Genomic DNA, 20132 nt, shown 5'->3' with positions numbered 1-20132 from the left:
AGTACGGTCGGGCTGGAGGCGGCTGCGGGGTGGCGTAGAATGAAAAATTCGCACATAACTACCGCCGGAAATTTCCACCCTGCAAATTTACTACCACCACCTCGTCTCGTCTTGCCTCGTGTTGGAAAAGGTGCCAATCGCAAAAAGGTGCTGAAATTTCTCGGTGCCAGGTGAGGAAAATGTTTTCCTGATTTTTTTGTGCACTGCTGTTGTTGACGGATGTCCATGGAAGCGTACTTTATGTCTGATGCAATGGTGTGAGAATATTTAAATAATGTTCATTAAATCTCGGCGTTTTTGTTCCTTCGAATTTCAGCTTACTAGAAGATGTTTTTCTTTTTTATATATGAACGGTGCGTGTGTGATCTCGATTTCTAGCGTAGTCCTTCTTTTCTAATTTATCCATTCAAGCATAAGTGAATTTTTTGCGAGAACCTATCAAAATAATATGCAAATTACTGTTATGAAAGCAACTGCTCGCTTGAATTACCCCATGTCATAGTTGTATGCTTGGTGGCTTAAAATTTGGGAGAGGAGATTTTTTTAAATTGCTGTTTGTTTATACAATTTTCTTCACATGGTAACATCCAACCTAGCCAGTGAACTGACAACAGCCTTATAGCAATAACCCAACACAACTCTCTTCATAGTACATAGGGGAAGCACACCTATTTTGGCCATGTTTTGATGATAGTTATATCACGGTTTTTTTTTATACATATTTGAGATCTTAAGTTGTATTTAGATTGTTGCTTCAAATCTTATTCATCTGGATATATGCGGTAAATTTTATTGAAATTATATGGGGAACAAATCTAACGACACTTACTATTCTCAAAACACAAATTGTCTTATCCAGTAACTCTGTTTACTCTTGTTTGGCGTCTAGCATACTTGCCTTTTACAGAATCTTTGGAGTCATATAAATATAGAAAAATACACATTTTTAGTAGAAAAACGTCAATAACTTGTGATTGGCAAAAGATATTGACAAACTTTGAACAGCTGAGAAATTTGAAATAAGAAAACTAGAGCAAAACAACTGTTTTTTTAGGGACACCCTAATTTAATTCAAGAAAATAGCTCTAAATCGGTCAATTTAAGAGGTACAAGAAAGTTTTTACAAATCAATTTGCTTGAAATTAGTTCAGCTATAACTTTGCCTACGAATGTACATATACCTTAATTTCTTCAAACAAAAAAGTTAGATTTTTGATTTTAATGATTATAAGAACCTCCCTAGAATTCATTGTCATAAAAATGAGGGCCTGACTATAAGGAACAACTTTGTAGAAGAAACTGTTCGGTAGCGAGATCCCCACTAAGCTACAACTCTGGTCATCACTATCCGTAGCTAGCCACCACAATAGTCTGTCTGTGCAACCGCCGGTGGAGTTGTTTACGTCTGGGCTATTGTTCTGGACCCTTATGTACCACACCATGAGGATAGACGATATCGATCGACAAGCAAACTTATTGTTCTCATGTATTTCTGTAAGGCTAGGGTTAGGTAGTAGAAAGATCCAATGTGATCGACCATCGGGATCCGTGACGTCACGTCTCTCGCAACAGATCAGCTTCTCTGGATCTGTTGCATTGCTCTAAATCAAAACCGATCAGCAGTTGAGAACAGGTCATCGAACGGACCGTGGGCGGATCGTGGGCGTACTTTGGTTCGCGTGTAAAGGGCCTTAGAAGGTTTGTTTACAAATGCTTTTGTGCCGTTATCAAATGTTATGCCTGAAATATCTATTATCTCAACTCTTTCCGTTTTTGAATTGTAGGCGATCCAAATTTGTAGTAATCTTTTTCAAAAAGAAAGTTGATTACGAGAATCAATCAAAATCACTTGCACCCCTGCTTCCAAGTTTGTGTGGTCATTGGGGGCTTGTGGTTCTGAATATGGACAAACAAGCACAGATAAATTCTATTCCAACTCTTTACTGATGTAAGCTTGATGGCCCTGAAAAGGGCCGTTTTATTGAAGAGGACATCCATGGCCACTTACGTTTGGCGTGTTTAGAGTAGGTGACAGCATCACGGACCTAATTTTCCACGAACACCTTCAGCACACCTCGTAGATCAGACCGGAGATACGTCAGACACCGCCACGGCGAGCCAGACGACGGATGGTGGTTATCTCGAAGAATTTGCGTTTGGTTCTGAACATGGCGATGAGTGTGTAAAGTATTACGCAATTCCATCCTCCCTATTCGCACGCACCCGAGGATCGGAGGCGAAAGCCACTTCGACTTGTTTCGTCTACTTACTACTCTCTGACGACTGTGCTGGGGAAGCAGCATATGCATGTAGGTAATTGGTGGATTTGTTAGTTAATTCGACGCTTTTGGACAATATTGAACATTTACCAGTTTTTCAATAGTTTCTTGTTGAAAATCAACATTTAGAAGCATTTTTATCAATGCGTAGCCATATTTCTGATCGATTGGTGATAAAATTATTGAAATTGGACCAGGGGCAGCTGAGTTATTAACGTTCAAAATCTTTCTTAATTTGTTACATGTTCCATTTTCGGTTTTCACAAAGTGTACCCCCATATAGAAATCAAAGACGTAGTCCTACGTCAAAACGTTTAACCATAGTTACACGTTTCAGCTGATCTGGCAACACAGTATCGATTGTTTATGTTTATTCTCCATGGAGTATCTAATTTCTCGCGTCACTTTTGAAAAGTTCCTAAGTAACAAATGTAAGCAAATCGAGTTAAGCGATACAAACTATTGCTCTTCTATCATTGTATATGATGCAAAAACACCCATCCAAATTTACTTTCATTTATTTAAGATATTCATTGGTCAAAAACTGTCCAATGTACAGTTTGAAATGCTGGGTTCATGATGGTTACTTCGGTCATTCGGACCGCCTAACATGATTGGTGCTCATTTTCTTAAGGCGGGACCAATCTAAAGTTAGAAACTCTACTATGAAATCTGTGAAGTACCATGTAGAACAAATCGTCTAATGTAACACTCATTGATTATGTTCGGGTTTAGGATAGGCCATTCTACCATCCACCAGCTCGCACGAGTTACTAACATCATCAAGTGGAATAAATCCGTTTTCAATACATCTGCCATGGCATTGTTGGACGTCGAGAAGACGTTCGACAATGTCTGGCATGATGGTCTAGTGTTCAAGTTGCATCGATACACATTTCCGATCTATCTCGTGAAGATCATCAAAAACTACTTGTCGGGCAGATCATTCCAGGTCTACTTGAACAATGTCCCCTCTGATACGTTCAACGTAGATGCAGGGATCCCTCAGGGTAGTCTGCTTGTGCCTATCCTATTCTACATTTTCACGTCAGACGTTCCTTCCCTGCCGGGTGGTGGTATCCTGTCAATGCTCGCAGGTGACACCTCCATCATCTATAAGAGTCGAGTGATCCGTGCTCTGGCGAGTAAACCACAATCAGGCCTGGATGTTCTGTCCGACTATTTCAAGCGCTGGAAGATTTGTATCAATGCAGCTAAAACACAAACCATTCTGTTTCCACACTCGAATTCACCTCGGTTTGTTCCGCCTGCTAACGTCAAGATCCATCTTGATAGCACTCCCATTGAATGGTCGAGTGAAGTAGTCTACCTTGGTCTCACCCTCGATAGCAAATTGCTATTCCAATCCCATGTGGACAAGACATCCACCAAGTGTAACATCTTTATCAGCTTGCTCTACCCTCTGACATTCAGGAAGTCCACCCTGTCCATCAAAAACAAGTTTACTGTCCACAAGCAGATCATTCTGCCGGCTATTGAGTATGGTATGCCAATCTGGGAGAGTTGTGCTAAGTGTCACCACTTAAAGCTTCAGAAAATCCAAAACAAGATCTTCAGAATGATCCTTAACAGTCCACCGCGAACTCGTAATTCAGAGATTCACCACCTGGCCGGTCTTCAAACACGTGAGGAGCGAAAGACGTCCACGCTGGAAAGGTTCAGAGTCGCCTGTCTGCGATCAAACCACCAGATCATTCGTGATTTGGCACCTTAGTTCAAGTAGTTAGGTGGATTCTTGTGCTCAAGTAGGTAGGTTATCAAATTTATACATTCAAACGAAAACAAGCCCTTAAAAGGGTATCCTGTAAATTAGTGCATCACATTAGAATAATTAATTAACTTGAACAAAGATGAAGAGCCAAAGGCTAACCAATTGAAATGTAAAACCAAATGTTGAAACTTAAAAAAACAGCAAATAAACGTAAATTTTACTAATACTCATTGATTATGTCATTGAGAAAAATCGTCCAATGTAACATGTCCGATATACAACTTGACTAGTCAAATCGTCCAATGTTTTTTTTTTTTCTATGTTGTAGCATAAAATTCAAAGCAAAATTGTGATTTTACCATTTCTACTGAATTTTCAACGTTATTATTCACTGACTACATTAAAAATAGTATTGCAAAATGTACTGTTTCTAAACAGTCAACATAATAATCGATCGAACTTCAACTTCGATTTTCTCAAAATGGTGGATATGTTACATTGGTCTATTTGAAAAGTGACGCAAGATTTGTACTATCTCGCCTTGTATTAGTTTACGGTTATCTTTCGCATGCACATTTTCCTACATGAAACCGGCCGAGACATGTTTTAATTAATCCTCACTCACACATTAACATTTTAATGAACGATAACTGTTAGCCACGCCCAAGATGGGAGTATGTTAGAAATCCAATTGCTTTTCAACTATTTTTTCATGCGTAGAAAAATGTGATGTCACGTTTGAGCTTAGTCCCCTATGTTACAAATTGAAACAAGGTGAATGAGAAAGACCCAAATTTGAGTTTAGTCAACTCATATATCACATAAAGTGCAGGAATTCAGCGATGAGTAAATTTGCCTCATGTTTTCCCAGGTTTTTCCAGGATTTTCCAGGGAAAAATTCCCGAATTTGAGGTACTACTCCGAGACTGAATAAAATTTTCGTCAATTTCCTCATTTTCCGGCAGATTTTTTAGGTTTTCCACAGGAAACCATGAGACAAATTTGCTCATCGATGATTTCCTGCAAATTTGGCAATTATGAGTGAATTAAACTCAAATTAGGGTCGTTTTCATTCGCCGTTAACGTTTCTTCAAACCCCATATCTCCCCATCTTAAATGGGTGACGAAATTTATGGATGTCCCCTTAGTAGACACAGGCAGCAAACTTATACCGTATGAACAGAGCTTCGCCACCCACTACGGACAACGCATAAGGCAACAGACGCTAATCGCAATTTAAGCTGATTGTAGTTGAGTACTAAGGTACACCTAAGTATGTAGTGGTAGAACCAGACCAAGCTGAGAGTATGTATAGGTGGTCAAGTACTCACGATCCGTTAGTGTTGGTAAGTTATTTGCCGTTAATGTGAATGAAAAGTTCACTATTTTGCCAAAACAACAAAGTTCACGGGTGAATTTGGGCAGATTTGGGCCTGTTTCATACAACCAGAAAGTGTCACAAATACCTTGCCAAATTGATTTCCTACTCAAGTGATGTGAATTTTGCGAATAAACATGAGAAGGATTGATTATAGCAAAACTTGCCATGAACACGGAAAAGTTTAATCATGTTGAATGAATAAAAATCTATAGTATCTGGCTAAAAATAATCATCTGATACTAATGCTAGCTTAATCATGGTTGATTAAATTAAAAGTTATCTTGTTTGAATAGAGTTGAATCATTTAAGATTCTATTCAAATGATTTGTGATTGAATTGTAATCTCTTTTTTTAATTGAATTTTAATTATTTTTAATTATATATTAATATTCTAAGAGGATAAAATTTAATACTGAGAAGATATTTTTTTAATGGCGCCGGTGGTGTAGTGGTAAGCGTGATTACAAATTACAGCAAATCAATTTGATTGCTCAAATTAATTTTATCAGAAGAGGGATCAAGAGATTGCTCTTTTCTTTTGCGGTTAGGTGCCATGGCGGCAGTAAATTTTTTATCCAAATCGACTTCCAAGCAGATTACTATAAGAACCTGAAGGATCGAAGAGGAATTTTCCAAATCAATATCCAAGAATCCATTACCTCGGGTAGGATCCAAACAAGGATCGAAGAGGAATAAGAGTGAAATAAGGTGATTGGCACTAAATTGTGGAACAGAGACCGACGTTCACCCGTAAAGTACCATACGCTTGCTGGCTTCTTAGCGGTTCGCTATTGTATTTAATCGGAATATTACTGATGCCATATGATGACTATTAAATGTCGGTTTTAATGTCTCATTTATGCTAATGACCCATTTGGCCTAATGCCATAGAAGAAGAATGTACTGGAATAATATTTTGATATGTCATGTATACTGCCTATAAACCCATGTCAGTCCCATATGGAAAAAGTAGGCATTGAGAAAATTGCAATTTCCATGTAAATATTTAAAAAAGTAAAAGTTCAATTATTCATATTTTTTCAACTTATAATCAGTTGCATTGAAGCATGCATGTTATGTTATATCAGTGAAAACTGTAACTACTTTATGGGGTGGCTTTCTCCGTCTTTTAGTCTTTTAGTAGAAATGATTTCTTTTTTACGTTCCCGTCGTTTCGGCCTTTCTCAAGGGTTGTAATGTCTATCGTTTCCCGTTTAAAACATTTACGCATCGTGAACAGAGCACATGTGAATTTTTATGACCTGTTGTGAAAAAAATAATAGTGCAGTGCTGTGGAAAATATCACTCTATTATTATTTGTTCTCAACCAGCTTGCATATTTATTTCATAGAGTGGCAAATTAGGTTTAGAGTAAATTTAATTATTTGTAATAAATTATTTCAAATCGAGCTGTCCAAAAAAACAGACGTAAAGCGTATCCCAAGTTTAAAGAGAATAAATCCAAATCCAAGGTTGCAGAGTGTTTCCTTTAAAAAGAAGAAGTGACTCCTAGTGACGGTTAGGCGAAAACCCCAAAGTTCGGTGGAAGAATCAACTGGAGTGTTAGTCGATGCTCAGCATAGTGACAGTGCACATTGAATTTCCCCGCCGTTTAAATTTTTAACGAAAATTACGGACCTGCTCCAACAATTGATTGTGTATATGTATATAGAAATTCTACAAATTAACAACAGGTCACGAAAAATCCACATGTACGCTGTTCACGATGCGTAAAAGTTTTTAACGGGAGGCGATAGACATTACAACCCTTGAGAAAGGCCAAAACCAAACGGTCGAAACGTCGGGAACGAAAAAAAAAACAAATCATTTCTACTAAAAGACTAAAACACTGAGAAAGCCACCCTATTAAGTAATTCCAATCAACCAGTCGAAACCATCATTAGCAAATCTGTAACTTCATCTCCGGACGATTGTATTTAAGGATGGGACTGATATACGATTACTTATCTTGATGTTGTTTTCACATTTTTATGATCAAAGTTCGATGTTTTATCATATAAGGGGCTGTTCATAAACTACGTCGACAGTTCAGGGGGGCCCAATTTCAAAGGCTCATACAAATTAAAAAAATTGAATGAACAATGCAAACTGAACAATGCATTAGCTCCTAAGTAACTTTGATCGATTCTCTTCATCGGCTTCCTCTTTCGTTAATAACTTGGGTACTGAACCTTTTTTTTCGTAATTGTCGTATAAAATGCTAGATAATAGCTTGTTTCATCGATCTGTGTGCTGAAATTATCTGGCAATGTCTTAACATGGCCGTGGGGATGCAAAGAGGAAGTCGATGAAAAGAATCTGTCATTGTTGCTTAGGACCTAATGCAATGTTCAGCTTGAATTGTCTGTGCAGGGGGAGGGAGAGGGTCAAGAATTTAAAAAAACCGTCTACGTAATTAAAGAACAGCCCTTAATATGAAAATAGATGCCAATTGATAGTGGATAGCGTTGCTTTATCTAAATTGACTAATATCACAGAGCAGAAGGGGAAGTGCAAACAAATCGGTGAATCAAAAAGTGGTACGTTTTTCTGCTCAACTAGCCATGTGTTGTAATAGCGTTCCAAACGGGCTTTCTATGCGCACTCACACCATCATAGCATGCTGCCTATCTTAACAGCAGGCATAATGTGCCTTCTACCACTAGGTGCGCTAGTGTTCTCCAATGAAAAGTGGAGCCACTTTCTGATCCGAAGTTCCACTTCTGTTTTGTGCTTAAATCCATATGGGATTGATATGCGATTATAGGCAATATACTCCATTATTAAACCTCTTGCCATTGAGGGGTGTTGCAGAACGCCCCGTATTCTACACAGCAAAAAAATAATTTTTAAAATCACATCAACGTGTATGCACTTCAATCGTGTCAAAAATATGGTGTTGTATTACTTCCCAAAAAAGACAAAATTATCATTAATACAGTGCATTGAACTGACATTACGCTGCTTTCACTGCATTTTTTAATTTTTGTGGCCATAAAAATAACATGAGATTTTCGACATGATTGAAGTACATCCTCTTGGATGTAATATTAAAAATAATTTTTTGCTGTTTATGCCCTAACTTTCCCATTTGCCCGTCACGCGCCACCACACGCCCTCATACACATCCGGTGGCAAAATGACAGATTGCTTAAACATTATGCGGCCCAAGTGGTTGACCACACTGCTAGGAATGGTTGAAAAGGTAGCTTATGACCCTCGTCTCTTGACCCTGCGGCTACGGTGGTCTTTTCCCCATCATGACTCGTCGGCTGTGCTCCACCTCGGGGACAGGCAGCAGCATTTTCCTTTTAGTTTGGGTAAAACTCATCCCACTCCTTACAGTGATGCTCGAACCGTGCGTTTTGATTTATGACTTAATCAATTTCCCCCAAAGCATGCTCGGCACAACACAACTCTGCCAAACTTCCATCCTTTAATTGTCCTTCCGACCGAAACCAGGGAAAAAGAATCACGTCTGGTCGGCTGACGAGGTCAAACACAAGAGAGCCATCTGCAGGTCCGGTTCGGTCAGCGGCCGCTAGGAGCGTCAAGGTGTGGGAGTTTATGATTATTTATATTGCGCACGTTTGGATATATGGCCATTGCTGGAGGTATGGCGGTGGATGGTTGACCCTTTTTTCCCGTCACGAATTTCACTCTCTGAATGGAAGTTGTGCCCAGTTCGGGTGAAGCGAGTAAAATTAATTAAAAATTTAGCACCTCTTTTCCCTTTTCTGCACGTCCCGATGAATAGAGTTCCATTTTCGTTTTCCAATGCAAAATGACAAGTAGTGGTCGGAATAGGGAATATCTCCATTCGATGGAGGTAATGGTGATTGACGTGAATTGGGACGTAAACAAGAATGGGATCCGGGCGAATGGCGAATGAGTTGTAGAACTTAGGAAGGCGGGAGGATGATTTGAAAGATTCCCACCGGATCCATTAGTGAATTGAGTTTAATTCTGTTTGTGTTTCGCATGCAAATTGATGGACGGATCTCGGACGGGGTATTCCAAAGCTCTGTGAATGTTTGTTTGTGTTTCTAAAGAACTCATATATTTGTGTAAATGGTAAATGTTTGTCGGATGATTTTGAATGGAAGCACATTTTACCTTCCCAAGTATGGAGATCGTAGAGAAAAAACAAGCTGATGAATTTGAAATGTTCTAGGCCCGTGTTTGTAGCGGAATTACCTGATGTTTGGCTAACAAAACCTTTGAAGATTCATCAACGCAAATGAGCAGCTGTTCATCTATTTATTTAATTAAAACTTAAAATTCATGAAATTGCATTCATCTTATGCTAAAGCATCCTTTTATCTGTTCTACTTCCAGATCTTACAACGAGCCACCGTACCCGAACCGTGCACAGGATAGAAAAAAAAAACACCTTCAAAGCCATGAGCATCAATACCATTCCTCGCTTGAGTGACTGAACCTTGCTACTAAACCAATCAGTATGCTGGCGTCCGTGGTGTTCTAGAAAACTCAATTTTCCGATATTTTCAAGGCTCAAAGGAAAAGTGAGCCAATGTGCGTGTGAACATGCCAGTGCGTTGATAGCTACAACAGTGTATGTAGTGTGAAGTACCGGAATCTAGCCATCTATCAACGGCTTTAAAAGCCGTCCGGAAAACCGGCACGAAAAAGAGACAATCTCCATCTATCCAGCCACATCGATTGTTGGGTGTGAAACTGGCTACGACACGAACAACGACGACGGCTCTGACGACGTCGATGGTCGTTGATGGTGCTAGAACGTGAAAGTAGCAGCAGCAGCAGCAGCTTGAAACCGGGACACACGACGACGGACGGATAATCGTTTAAGTGGATTTATTATGATTTAAATAGAGGATTATCAAAGTGAAACGATATAAAAGGTAAGGTTTTTGTGCGCTCGATAACATAATTTATAACCGAGGGGGATAATGGTGGTTGATTCGGGGGGAAGATGGCAGGAGGTTATCGATGAGGTGGAAAGAAAGACAGGATGGGGATCAATAGTGAACACTTCTGCCGCCGGTCTGGGGATCCTGGTCCTTGGGAAATGACTAAGACAATACAGATTGTGAGCTAGGATGGGTCTTGGGAAAGAGCTTTACCAGCAGAAGGTGAAAATAGAGCAGCACCTGTTTTTTGTTTTACGCTCAAATAGAGGCACTGTGGGTTGTTTAATCGTATAAATTTTATGAAAATAGGAAATTTAATATTAATAATAGAAAAATGAAAAATGAAAACTAAAAATTGATAATTAGATGCTCTGAAACATTACGATCCTCATGCAAAAAATGAGCGTGCAAGAACCTTATTCACCCCCGGACAATAATTGGTAAACATATTGCCATAATTTACCATATGTGAAAATCGAAAATTTAGCCGCTCAAAATCCCACTGTTACCATTTTCCCTTTTCAGTGAAAACTTCTCATGAAGGAGGGGATCAACTTTTAAGCATGTATTCATGAAAAAGGAATCGATTATGTGTTGTGCCTTCGTATCGTCAAATGGGCTTCTCAGGCCAACAAGAGTGAATAATAACTTTTCGCCGGGAAGAATATTGCTTTTCCACTTCTCACGGCCTCCACGGAACTGTGTTAACCCATCGATGATACTTCAAGCCTTTCCATTCGCACACAAACATGCTCACGCCTAAAGACAATAGCATAGTAGAAAAATCTCAACTCTTCTGACGATGAGGAGCCAGTTTTCGGAAAGCTTAACCGTTCCTTTGGTAGATTATTGAACAAACCAGATGTGGTAGGAGCAGCCAGTGGAGGTAGATCGACCGGAAGTGGGCCATCGTTTGGACCAACTTTATTGCTATCGACATACATAAAACATACAAACAGAAACACACCCACTTTGACGCACATGCTACTGCCACCATGCAGCAGAACACGTCTAGTTGGCTCAGGGCGGCACGAAAGATGGGAAGATAACGATTATAAGGGTTCTATTAAACGAGCGAAAATGAATCACAATTGTTTAAGAGGATTGAATCTTACTATCCTTTTCTGCCTCATGAATCCCCACGATAGAGTAGAATGGCATGGCAATCTTTTTTCCCAGGATCGGTGCCATTCCTGCAGCTGTCTAAACCCCACTTCTGACACACTCAACGGGCTCTGGCAACTGTGTAGCATCTTCAATCCATACGCAGAGATTTTCGCTTCGCAACCTTCTTTGGGTATCTATTCTTAGGCTGTGGAATGAAATCGGTTTAGGCGCATATCTGATTAGAATGATTGGAAACGGTGGTGGTGGATGCCGATGGGAGTCTTCCGTGAAGGTTTTCTCTGTTCACTTTCTTCGATATTCTTATTTCTGCTTTATGAACTGTTCATCTTGGTGGAATATATTATTGGCCCGGAATGCGGAAACGGCTGTCGGATCGTCGAGAATGAGTTTGTTTATTTTGTATTGTCATGTCGAAAGAATTGCTTCTGCGGGCCCATTGTGAACAAGGGTCGCTCAGATTGGAATATGAGGCTGCTCAAAAAGCAATCTTCAAGGGAGGTTTGCTTTTCATAGTATCTAGTTTAGCGTTATCAGTTTCGGTTGATGATTGTGCTTTTCGCTGTTAGGAATGATTGACGTGGTAATCAAGAGTTTCGTGAGGTGTTGACTGTCGTCTAAGGTTGTAGAAATGTTAGCGAAACAATTAACACTGTCGCTCTAAATGCAAAATTGATAGATTTTATGTGTCAAACACTTACAAGTAAAACACATCATCACAACATCTAATGTCAGTGTTCACTCGGCTGTCGACAAAAGCAGGTCACTCTCGATGTGTGCTACGCGATCGTCTGTTTTCTCGGCAGCAACCATTGTGTGGTCCTCCTCATTGTTCTTCATCAGCAGTTCTTTCGGTCGATGCGTCGTCGACTTTGGAAAGCAACCGTTTCGTGATGAGTGTGTGAGTGCTGACCACGTTTTGCGTCCATTGCTGCAATGGACGCGCTCTGACCCTCGTTGGCGTACAACAATTTGCCATACAATGAAACTACTGGAAGCGGCTCCAGTTCTGATGGAGGAGGCTTTTTGGATAGCGGAAGATAAAGTGTTTATTGTGTTGTACCTTTTGACTATATTTTTAAGATGTATTGTATAGTGACCAAGATTCATCGGCTCAAGTTAATTCGGTTGAGCCTTATCAAATAAATTAATAATAAAAAATAAAAAAAAGCATCTAATGATTTCGAAATTCAGAAAAACAGTGTTATCATCTCTTGTGATTTTTCTATTCATGAAGATTTTTAGGATTGATCTTGACATGTTCAGCAAAATCTTGACTCCAGAATAGTTTGGAGAGAATCAAATATCTTATTGATACTACATCATGATGTTTATGTTGTCAAAAGACTCGATTGAACTTGTGTCTGTAGAACTTCAACAACTTGTCCCTATACTAATTTGGAGATCATTAAATATCGTATCGGGGACATCTCCGGCATAGTGGTTCATACCCATATCTCTCACGCCTAAATCACATGTTACTAAGGACACGGGATATACTACAATAGATCAATTTACTGGTCGCAGTAGTGTTAGGTCCCGAACAGAGGAAAAAAAAAAAAGTCACATGTTCAAATCTCTTCCCTAGAGAAATCAGAAGTGACACAAATGTTTTAAAGCGACTGCGTAGAAAAGATCTCTAGAAGTCAACATACTCATACAGATTTTCAGGGTATTGTTTAAAACTCAATTGGGACTGTAGAATTTCAAGATCTAGACGCTAGAATGGTTTGAAAAGCATTAAATATCTTATTTATATCATTCGATGATGTGCATATTGTCAAGAGGCTCTCTTGAGCCTGAAGGACTCATACAGATTATCAGGGCATTGATCAAGATTTCATTGATAGTCTGAAGACCTTCAATATTGTAACTCCAGAATAGTTTTTAGAGCAATAAATATCTAAATGATACCATTGCATGATGTGCATGTCGTCAGGAGGCTTTCTTGAGCTTCTGTTACGATGTAAACAAATTCTGCTTATTTCTTGCACTTGTTCAGTTAAATTATCAAAACAGAGAAACATTAGCTTTAAGTGCCGAAGAATTAGTACAATTTTGTCATCAATACGCTCGTACGCACGCACCACCGCAAAAGGCCTTTTGCAAGGCGACGCTGCAAACGAACGCAACGAGAGAGCGAAAAGATTGCACTCACACGGACGCATCAAACAGACAAAAGCGAGCAAGGGCAGCAGCGAGATTGGATGCTTTTGCTTCGTCATTCTTATTCTCCAGTGTACGGTGAATTCACGCGCTTGGTGTGCTTTGTGAAAAGTGACGGGAAGTTGACCAGCAGCCATACTCGTAGAAGAGCTAGTCTGGCGTTTTGGATTTCGGCTTACAGGGAATCAACACGTTCCGTAGGAACGAGCGAAAGAACCGCCAAGGGACTAGGCCAAACGTTGGAAATCACACCACACAGTCAACATTGCTTTTAAGAGCAGTTCGGCCAGAGGAAAAACGACCGGTGACTCGGATTGCAACGTGGGTGGTGGCAACCCGTTCCACAGAGGCAAGCGGAAGTACCGTCACTGGACGAAGTCAAACGATCGGCGTTCTACCAACCGCACTTGGAGGAATTGCACGACAGCCGAACACGCCAAGAACGGAATCGAAGCGCACACGTGTGGAAGCAGTACGATCCGAACGCACCAAAGCATCGTCACTGGACGAAATCATACGACCGACATTACCCGTGTTAGATCGCCGGCTAGCAGCCTTGCTCGGTGGTCACAACCAGAAAGGCTACACGGACACAAAGAAGACCCCATCAAAGGGGTCTTATTGCAGCATTCTCAGGTAGAGACGAGTTTCAAGGGCCCGCAGACGTCGTCGGACAACATCGCCGAAGCAGGGAGTCAACTGCTCGTCAAGGCGGTGATTGACGGAAGCAGAGTGCTCATTGGGTTCCATAGGCATGCGCCAACTTCGCGTGGCCGCACGGACGGCGTAGCCAGGAAGCACTCACGTGCGGCAGGAAGACTTGGCCGGTGCAAGTAGGAGCGGGCCGACAAGTGAACGAGCGTCGACGGGATGGTTGATCGGGTGACATTCTTGGTCGGTCGATGACGTAGCCGAAACAACAACGAGTCATGGGTCCGTGTGCGTGAGTAGAAGTATTTAGCCATTAAGCAAACCAAAAATCTGTTAGTCGCATAAGCACAAGGGAACCAGATAGGAGAATGATTTAGACTCTGGGATGCCCGTGTGGGAAGGCACGATGAGAATATAGCAATGATTCGCAAGTAAATTGAATGGTTTAGTTTGTTTGTTTGGTTGGAGCTTAGCCCTCCAGTGATTATCACTTTTGCCAATGGTAGTCCGCTCTTCTGACTAGCAGGATGAATGCAACATTTCATGGACTTATAAAGATTTTATGGATATTGTTCAAGACTATAATGAGGCTGTAAAACTTCCAGAATAGATTGGAGAGCATTAAATATCTAATTGTTACCATTTCACGTTGCACATTTTACCATGATGCATCACAAAGTTGGGAACGTGCGTATCAAACCACATTGAGCCTATAGAACATCAAGATCTCAGTTACAGGACATTTGGAAGAACCTAGAAGATTTCAGGATTTCTAAATTATGTTTAATTAATGTGATCACATACTATTACAAAACTTGTCAAGTAATGCAGGGTATGCATGAACTTAGTTTTTGCCGGCTCCTTGTTTGGATATTCTGGTTCCACGTGTGCCAATTTACTACAGTCGCTAGCATTTCAAAACATAATTAAACTGTTTAAGCCTGTCAAAAAGTGACTTCCACTTTTCTATTTGTCACAGGTAATTTCCAAAAAAAAATGCTCGTTTATGGGATGTTTACACTGATTCACATGCTGGTGAGCCTGTTATTCGCGAACCCATTGTTATTAGCATGATGTAAACAGGTTTTTGGTGCTGATTAACATTCGCGCATCAATTTATGGCACAAACTTGATCGGATTACAACAATTTTTGTTAATCACACACTTAGAAAAAATCATATCAATTTAGGTGCTCTGAGAGTGACACATACGAGCGTCAATTTTGATATAAAGTTGAGTCATAACAGACGCTAAATATAGCTCAATCAAACGCTCTTTTCGTCGAGCAACGAACATTTCAGTCTCGGATCACTTAATATTACATAACATGTTTGTTTACGTCTCATTCTTTATGTCAAATACGGATTCCGTCACGTGTAACATTAGTTATTTCTAAGTGTGCAGCATAATGAACTAGCACCTTTGGAAACAGGTAATTATTCCCGGTTTACGCTTGTAATGATTCACTAGTACACAATAATGGTTATCAACAAGGAGTAAACAGTTTTTGATCAATAATAGCGCATAATTTCTGTCAAAAAATTTGCCGGCACCAGTGTAAATCGGGCATTAAGCTTGGCCTCCTTTTCAATTCCCAGCCTCCCTGGTTTTACCGCACGCATTTTAAATATTGCTTCATCGATGTACCTCAGTGACAACCTCAGCATACGTAGGGTTAACTACCCCATTTCCGGCCCATTAAGCACAACCCGCATTTAGTCTTTCTTAATCAAGCGCAGTTTAGCACCAAACGGAATGTTATTATTACTGATGGCTTCCAAATTTATTTACCTTTCCGTACGTACCGTAAGATTTGATAAAGAGAAACAAATCGTTGAGATATTGTCAAAAGTCTAACACTGCTTCATGACGCCAAACTCGGCCTACGGATTCTAAACTCGGCCTAATGCATTGAAACGCCATTGGAACGACAATGAATTCACTTCGGCCTATCGGATGAAGATAAAAATTGATTCGGTCAGACCGCTTCTTTTGTTTTTGGGAGTTATGAGTGCAAACGTTCATATGACGCGTTCTCATTGCCTTCGTTCGGTAGCTTATTAACTAAAGTATCGTACCAAAAGCATAATTGACTTGTTAACTCTGAAATCATGGATTTATTTGAAGTTTTCTGCCCGATAGGCCCAAAATGGGCGATTAGGCCGAAGTAGTTCTCTACCCCTCTGCTATCTGAACTGTTATCGCTTAGTTCTTCATCGTGGTGTTGTTTTCTATCGTCCTGTTTGTATTGTTGTTCCTGTTACTTATTTAACAGATCCCGGGTCTTTCACTGTGGGCAGGAATTCATGTAGACCCCTCCATCTGGCATAAGAAGCTTTTGTTTTTTGTCGTAGAACATGTTCCCCTTCGGATTCAGGAAATGAATCGTTTCAAGTCTATATTTACACCTTGCTCCCCCGAATGACACACCTAGCCAACGTTGCTAGGAAATTTTTAGGAAAATCTTTTGGAGATACTTATCGTCAAATATCAGACTTTAAGTGGACATTGTATACCATAGATGAGGACATTTTTTCTTTCCTTTATTTAACGTCGGTCTCTGTTCCGCAATCTAGTGCCAATCACCGGCGGACATCGATTGCCATCCATTGACGGCAATCGAATGTGCAGGAAGGCAGCTTCCACACCTGCGTAGGATACCGCACCCTTTCAAACACACATGGGCCGAGACCAACGGCTTTACTTCCCTTCCGAAGGAAGACGTGACCAGAGATTTTTATGCCTCAGAAAAATCCCACTGACCTCGGCTGGGATTGAACCCAGACCCATCGGGGTGTTAGAAAGCAGTCACGCTTACCACTACACCACCGGCGCCGGCAGATGAGGACATGAAAGTATAGAGTTGATAGTTCCGTTATAGTACGGCAGTGTGAAAATTGTTTATAGAAAGTAGAAAGCGAGCAAAGGACAACTCATCCGTTGATGGATGTGTTGTGTGATGCTGGTGAAGTGTGTTCGCTAGAGGCAATGAACCAAGTTTTGCTGTAATTCGGCCATTTTGGCACTCGCCTAATGTTTCAAAATGGTGCGTTTGATATTATTCAGTAAATTATAGCACGAAAACGGCTCATCTAATCGAGGTTACATCTGTGACATGCTATACAATGGACAACATACAGCACTCAGTAGACCAGTAGGGAAATTTCCTTTCACGAACATCACCACCGGTTTGAGCGGGAATCGAGCCCTCACTTCATAGCACTCATAATGCGCTTGAACGAGGGCTGACGCCGCTAGCCGTACGGCCACGAAGCCCACCATAAGTATCTCCAAAGGTAGTTCATCCTCGTTCATCAGAGCGGTTCAATATTTGCGAAGAGTGCAAAATAATAGAAATACATTCTTCCTGATGATAACTGGGTCGAATGGCCGAATTTTGGAAAATTATTAATTTACAATTAGCCATGAAAATTATTTTAGCCGCAGTAAAATATCTAAAACCCATAAATCTTATTGGTATGAGTAAAGAATGATCAGTTTTTTAGATGAACAAAATGTTAGTGCATATTTTACTCACGGTTCCAACAACCACGAAAACAGTAAGACTGGAAATAACTGCTAAGGGGCTGTTCATAAACTACGTAGATAGTTTTTTGGGATTCTTGCCCCCCCCCCCCCCCCCCCCCTAAACTGTCTATGTAGTTTATGAACAGCCCCTAATGTTAAAATTAATAATAAATTCACTAAAATGTTACTTAAATTTTGATTCAAATCTGTATAGTTTAGTAAATCTATGAAGTCTCTTAAATAAAAAAAATTACCCATGTACAATACGCTTTTAAAAAAAAAATATATTGTTTGCTTACTGGTGATAAAAATTACGCAAATAGTAAATCTCGAAAGAGTTGTTCAAAATATTAAAAAAAACATCAAATTTAACGTTAACTGCTTGCCTATCTGCCCATACATCTGGTTATTTTAATGGATATTAGGAATCACAGTTAAAAATGTTCATAACCCAGTCCAGAACAAAAAATCAAAAATCTGGAAAATATGTCTGAAACACAACAACTATGTCTGAATGCTGTTTAAATGTTGTTCAGACTGGGATAGCTGGGAAATTTGTTTAAGTTGCGAAATTTCCCTGCTGACCATTTAACCTACGATCATTTAGATTTCAGCCTTCAGTGACCTTCAATCTAATGCCCAGACAACCAGAATGCACGTATTCAACGTTGTTCTGTAATTTACAAACAAATCGTATGGATTGCAAAAAATGGCTTATACGTACAAAAGTGGAGGCCATATACGTGCAAATTTTAATTTCTTTTCAAACGAATTGATTTAGCATTACATACGATTTAATCTGTAATAACAAATTTAATTTGAAAAGTCTCACGGTTGTAATCCGATTTAATTTGTGATACAAGTTCGACGAAAAAATGATTCACTGTAAATAAATCGGAAATTTACAATCTAAACGATTTAACTTAAACATAATGCCGAGGGGGACAACTCTATCTACGATGCAAAAAAGATTGTGTTTTGCTGTGGCTAGCTGCACGCACGCTGAGTAGATAGAAAGAAGATTGATGACGATTCTGAAGATTTCCTGCAAAAAATTGATGAGCGATGCAAGTAGATGCGACAAATGAAAGAAGATTGATTCGCTAGTGTGAGATTTGTTGACCATCTAAACTTGAGATTTAGATGTGTCGCCCCCCTCGCATAATGCGATGTATGTCATTCTTATATGCGATTTTGACTTAAACTGTAGCAATTTACGATACTGTCTAAACATTGTTATACGACAATTCTTCTCTATACTTTGTGTTGATCATCTGTATCACATGTGCATATAATGGATCCTGTACTTCTTTTCCATTAACCGCATTAACACTTACGTCCCCGACCCATTTCTTAAAAAAAAGTTCTGTAATGTCCACAAAAACAGCGTAGGGCCGAATCTTGGAAATTACAGGCGCATTATCCATTTCTTCAGTTTTAGAGAGAGTATCTAATGTTAATTAACATGAACCCATTATTAAAATCATGCGTATCTTGGTTTTGAATGGTAAAAGCAAACATTCGATCATCAGTGATGCAATGTAATGTAAGGGGTTCGGTGACCTAATGGCGACCGTTTCTGCATACTGGAACAGAAAATCATTGGTTCAATCCCTCGCTGTAACTAATAAACGTTACCTGGGACTCACAGAATCTTGACTGTGAATTATAAGATGATGCTGGGAAAATGATACTGTGGCTAATAGATACTGGCATTACCTGCCAAACAGGATCAATGAAGACTCATAGTGGATTACGCGCTTCAAGCACAAACGAAGCCTGTTCCTGGCACTACCATTCGCAAACGTCCTCCCACTGTGTGGTGGGACCAGGAATGCACCGACGTGAATAACGAGAAGTCTACCGCGTTCAAACAGTTTCGTAAATACGGTTCCCGCGAATACTTTGAGCGGTATACGGAGCTAGAGGAAAAGTTTAAGAGCTTGGTCAGGGCCAAAAAACGCGGTTACTGACGTCGGTTCGTCGAAGGGCTATCGCGAGAGACTTCCATGCAAACGCTCTGGAATGTCGGCAGGAGAATGCGTAACGCGGCATCGTCGGTCAACGAGGACAAGGAGTACTCTAACAAGTGGATTTTCGACTTCGCGCGTAAGGTTTGTCCCGATTCGGTTCCGGTTCGATGCAACACTCGCGATCCGCCGCTGAAAAACGATGACATGGACTCCTCGTTTTTGATGGTAGAATTCTCAATTGCTCTTCTTTCATGCAATAGCTCGGCTCCGGGAATTGATCGAATCAAGTTCAACCTGCTCAAGAACCTCCCAGAAGTCACAAAGAGGCGATTGTTGAACTTATTCAATCGATTCCTTGAGCTCAACGTTGTTCCGGATGATTGGAGACATGTGAGAGTTATCGCC

At 40.2% G+C, this 20132-nt stretch overlaps 1 protein-coding gene across 1 annotated transcript in view; it reads left to right on the top strand.

The window, feature by feature from the left end:
• LOC135702705 (uncharacterized) overlaps positions 1-20132 on the top strand; it is a 336139-nt gene that overhangs the window by 33257 nt on the left and 282750 nt on the right. The window contains exon 2 of the mRNA XM_065223739.1: positions 9731-10275. The gene's annotated coding sequence lies outside the window, so the exon portion shown is untranslated. The remainder of the gene's footprint in view (positions 1-9730; positions 10276-20132) is intronic.

Source organism: Ochlerotatus camptorhynchus, unplaced genomic scaffold (assembly GCF_037179485.1).
Source record: "Ochlerotatus camptorhynchus isolate MF236.1 unplaced genomic scaffold, CSIRO-AGI_Acam_v1.1 ptg000196l, whole genome shotgun sequence".
In the NCBI taxonomy this organism is placed as follows: domain Eukaryota; kingdom Metazoa; phylum Arthropoda; class Insecta; order Diptera; family Culicidae; genus Ochlerotatus; species Ochlerotatus camptorhynchus.
The sequence above is the reverse complement of the archived record's forward strand: the minus strand, read 5'-3'. Positions and strand labels throughout refer to the sequence as shown.